Source organism: Microtus oregoni, unplaced genomic scaffold, assembly GCF_018167655.1.
Source record: "Microtus oregoni isolate MIOR12 unplaced genomic scaffold, Mior012 000046F_ref0000063, whole genome shotgun sequence".
Classification (NCBI taxonomy): domain Eukaryota; kingdom Metazoa; phylum Chordata; class Mammalia; order Rodentia; family Cricetidae; genus Microtus; species Microtus oregoni.
Genome location: NW_024543220.1, coordinates 1,435,001 through 1,440,527, shown reverse-complemented (window position 1 = coordinate 1,440,527; position 5,527 = coordinate 1,435,001).

Sequence of the window (5,527 nt, the reverse complement as noted above, 5' to 3'; positions counted from 1 at the left end):
TGGCTTTTAGTTTTGATTTCTTGTAAATTTTTGTCTGGTTTGGAATAAGAAAAATATTGACCTCATAGAATATTGGGAAATATTTCCTCTGCTTATATTTTCTAATAGAGTTGTAGAGAATTGGTTTTATTTATTTTTTAACTATCTGGTAGAATTTACTGGTGAACAAATCCAGAATTAGTTGGGAGATTAATTACTGACTCAATTTTAATAGAAATAGTCCTATTCTAAGTATTTCTTACTGTATGTTTTAATAGTTTATATAAAGCCGGGCAGTGGTGGTGCATGCCTTTAATCCCAGCACTTGGGAGGCAGAGGCAGGCGGATCTCTGTGAGTTCGAGACCAGCCTGGTCTACAAGAGCTAGTTCCAGGACAGGCTCCAAAACCACAGAGAAACCCTGTCGCGAAAAACCAAAAAAAAAAAAAATAGTTTGTATATTTCAAGAAATTATTCCGTATCATCCTGGTTATCAAGTTCATAAGTACAAAGATGCTCACAATACTTCTTTGTAAGTCTTTTTTTCTTTGTGTGTGTCTGTGTGCATGCATGCACATGTGGCTGTGGGCAGGGTGCAGTACATGCATGTGCATTAGCACAGGGATGCCAGAGATTAATACCAGGTGTCTTCCTCAATTCTCTCCACTTTTTTTTAATGAGACAGAGTCTCTCACTGAGCCTGAAGCTTGCAGATCCAGCTAGACTGTCTAGCTGCTAGCCCTTGGGAGTCCCCACTTCCCCAGCTCTGGGATTATAGGCACATGCTATCATGCCTAGCTTTTTACATAGGTGCTGGAGCTTGAACTCAGGCCCTCATGCTTGTAGAGCAAGCACTTTATGAGTAATCTCAGCCTACCTTTGTAATTGTTTAAATGTGCATGATCCCTCTTTCATTTCTGGAATTAATAATGGAATGCCATCTTTTTCTTAGCCTAGCAGGAATTTATTCACTTTCTGTTTGTTTGTTTTGACTTTCTTTGGCTTGTTGTTGTTCTGTTGTTTATCTCTACAAAGTACCAGTGATTCGATTACATTTATTTTCTTCTATTGATTTCCTGTTTTCAGTTTCTCAGATTTCTACACTATTTTTTATCATTTCTTTTCTTATGGTTTGGACCTAATTTGTTCTCTTTTTGTTGCCTAAAAGAGTTTACAGTGTTGATACTAGATTATTTTCATATCCCAACACATACACTCAATGTTATAACCATGGCTGTGATGTTTAGTGTTAGCTGTCAGCTAAATAGAATGGAGACTCATCTAGAGGACAGGCCTCTGGGAAAGCATATATATAAAATCATATATATATATATAATCTTTATGATTTTACCCCTCCTAATTCTTTTTGGCTCTTGTTATTTACAACTATATTGCTTAATCTTCAAGTACTTAAGCATATTCTAACTATCTTTCTGGATTTTTTTATTTTTTTTTTACTTAATCTTTTGTGTCCTAAGATCATGCATTGAATGATTTTGTTCTTTTAAATTTTTTAGGATTGTTTTATGACCAGCAGTCTTTGTTTCTGGTTTTATTTTGTACTGGAGAGGTTACTTTTGCTTGTTTCATTTGATTGTTTGTTTGTTGTTTTGCAGTTGCTTTGCGGAATAACACATACCTCAGGCTGACTGCCTATGTAGCCAAGGATAATCTTGTGCTCCTGGTCTTCCCTCCACCAACAAGTGCGGCTGAAGAAGCATGTGACACCATGCCACCCTCAGAATGTCTAGGTGAGCATTTTGTATGAGCTTAAGAACGTGTTGTTATAAGATGAAATATTGAAATACTCTATAAATGTCAATTAAGTTCAGTTGATGGATGGAGCCATTCAGTTCAGTGATAGATCTTTCTCCATCCCCTTACCTGTAATCTACTTATATGCTTATATTTAAGGTGAGTCTCTTGCGGGGAAAATGTAGTCTTTAAAAAAAAAATTCACTCATGCAGTCTTTGTCTCTAAATTGATGTATTTGGAACATTAACATTTAAAGTGATTACTGATATGGTTGGATTAATAGCTAATGTATTTGTTGTTGTTTTATAGTCATTGATCTTAATTTCACTTGTTCAAGTGGGGTTTTGTTGCTGTTTTATGCATTTTCTATCTTCTCTGATTTTGACTGAGCATTTTTTTTGAGACAGGGTTTCTCTGTAGCTTTTTGGTGTCTGTCCTGGAACTAGTTCTTGTAGACCAGGCTGGCTTCAAACTCACAGAGATCCGCCTGCCTCTGCTTCCTGAGTGCTGGGATTAAAGGCGTGTGCAACCACCGCCTGTCTTGACTGAGCATTTTATAGGATTCTTTTTTTCTGTTTTCTTAACATATCAATTAATCTCTATTTTTAACTTTTGCATTTTATTTTGGCTCTTAACTTTGCAATATTCATTTATGAACAACCCAAGTTCACTTTCAAATAACTGTATTATTTCATTAATAATAGACATATCTTATAACACAGTATTCCAAATTCTTCTTCCCAAATACATTGCTGTTTATATTACTTCAGGTAAACTGCCTCCTGTTAGATCAATTAAGAATAAGAGCACTTAGTGTTCTTCCAGAGGACCTAGGTTCAATTCCTATCACCCACATGGCAAGTAACAACTGTCTGTAATTCCAGTTCCAGAGGATCTGATGCTATCTTCTGGCATCCACAGGTGCCAGACACAAATGTGGGTTACAGAAATATGTGCAAGCAAAACACCCACACATGAAAGAGGAAGAACAGAGGAAGAAGAAGTGGGAAGAAGGGAGACTTTATCTTTACTTGTTCCTTCTCTAGCATGTTTCCTTCCTTCATGGAGATCCAAACTTTTGATCTACAACATTCCTTCCCTTTCTGAGGAACTTCTCTTAACATTTGTTGCAAAGCAAGTAAGGTATAGTGAAGGGATTTCTTTTACCATTCATTAGTTATAAAACTCAGAGACAAATGTAAGATAAGACCCTACGACAGTCACCACAGGCTCCATGCACCCACCACCATTAGCCTTTCAGCTCCAAAGGGCCTCACAACCTCTCGGTTCCAGCTATTCTCCCACAGCCATTCTTTCTCTTATGCTGGGCCCATGAAGGATTAGTTGATCCATTCCAGGCAGCTAAATGTGAACTCCACATCTTGGACCAAATGATCTATTCAACTGGATAACAGAACATGACATAAACAGAATTCCCATAACATTTACCCCTCTTTGTCTAATTAAAAAAGGAAAGTGACTACTAAACTTTGCCAAGACAAGGTAGGACAGTCCTTCAAAATTCCCCACTTCTCAAAAATGTCTGTCAGCTATACTAGGCCTATAGGCAAAAGTTGGATGTCCCAACATTACAGGTGGGCCACTGTCTAGGCAGACAGATGTCCCTGTTGTTAGGTAGCATTTCACCCTTCTGGAGTCTTTGATGGCGCTAAAGACTAAATAATTAGACTTAAAGTTTTCCTTATAATAAAAGTTATAAAATGTAAATTAAGTATAAAACTTTAGACTCACAAAGATAAGATAAATAATAAAATATTTTCTCTAAATTTTGTCATATACAAATAGACTAGATATTATAACTATAATTCTTACCTAACTGTCATATATATATTTTACAACAGCCCTAACTTTTCTCCCTCCTGTGGACCCTTTCAGCCACCTACCCTTCTAGCCCTTCTATTCCTGCTTGTCAGTACCCAAAATCCCCCTTTCCAATTACAGTACTTGGGAAAGTGGGCCCTGCACCTCACCTAGACAGCACAGTAGAGTTGACCCTATTGACAGGGGTACTCTTTGCAATGAATAACTGCAAGTAAAGATACATGGATAAAAGTGTTCACTGTGTGACTCACTGTGTCACACTACAGTTTCCGTAACAAGATTGATTTTATTTTATTTTGCAGGGGAGGTTGCAAGGGCAGAGGGTGGATACAACGGGACGGGGAAATGAATGGGATCAAGATGCATGATGTAAAAGATACAAAGAATAAATAAGAAGAAAGTTAAAAGAGAGAAAAGAAAATATAACCTACCCAAACTTATAAGACACAATGAAGGTCATTAAAAGAAAAAAATGGAGCAATCTCATATTAGTAACTTTACAGCACACCTGAAAGCTCTAGAACAAAAAGAAGAAATAAGGTCCAAAATGAGTAGACAGCAAGAAATAATCATACTCAGGGCTGAAATCAACAAAATAGAAATAAACAAAAACAAAGCAAAGAGTTGTCTTTTTGAGAAAATCAATAAGATTGACCAACTCTTGGCCAAATTAACTAAAATATGGTGGGAGAAGATTCAAATTAAGGAAATTATAGTTGAAAATGGGGACATTAACAACAGACAACAAATCCAAAGAATCATGACATAGTTTTAAAACCTATACCCCACCTAATTGAAAATTCTAACAAAAGTGGATAATTTTTAAATATATACCACCTACCAAAGTTAAATCAAGATCAGAAAAGCTATAGCCCCAGTGAAATTGAAGTAGTAACTAAAAGTCTCCCAACATAAAAATCCCAGTACCAGATGATTTTAGTACAGCATTTTACTAGACTTTCAAAGAAAGATTAATACCAATACTCCTCAAATTATTCCACAAAATAAAAACAAAAGAAACATTGCCAAATATTTTATGGCTCTACCATTATCCTGATACTTACACCAAAAGACCCAACAAAGAACAGAATTCAGGCCAATTTTTCTTATTCACATAGGGACAAAGTTTTCCAATAAAATACTTGCAAACTAAACCCAAGAGCACATCAAAAAGATAATCCACCATGATCAAGTGGGTTTCATCCTAGAGAGACAAAGATGACTCAACATATGTAAATCAATAAACAGAATACACCATATAAACAAATTGAAAGACAAAAAACACATGATCATCTCATTAGATGAAGAAAAGATGCTTGCCAAATTCCACTAGTACCCCTTCATGATAAAAAGTACAGGAGAGACTAGGGATATAAGGGACATACCTCAACATAAAAAGGGCAATTTACAAGCAAGCCCATAGCCAATATCAACTTAAACAGAGAGAAACTCAAACATCCACTAAAATCAGGGACAAGACAAGGTTGTCCACTCTCTATATACCCATTCAATATGGTAAGTATTTGAAGTTGTCCACTCTCTATATACCCATTCAATATGGTAAGTACTTGAAGTTGTCCACTCTCTATATACCCATTCAATATGGTAAGTACTTGAAGTCTTAACTAGAACAATAAGATAACTGAAGGAGGTGGAGAAAATACAAATAGGAAGAAAAGTAAGTCAAAGTATCGTTATTTGCAGATGATGTGACGGTTCATATAAGTGAGCTGAAAAATTCCACTGGGAAAGTTGGACTCCTGATAAACACTTTCGGCAAAGTAGCAGGATAGAAAACTAATACAGAAAAATCAGTAGTCCTCCCTTGTACAAATGGCAAATTAACTGAGAAGAAGTATCAGGGAAACAACACCTTTCACAGTAGCCTCAAAAAAATGTAAAATATATTAGGCTAACCCAACCAAGCAAATGAAAGGCTTGTATGATAAAA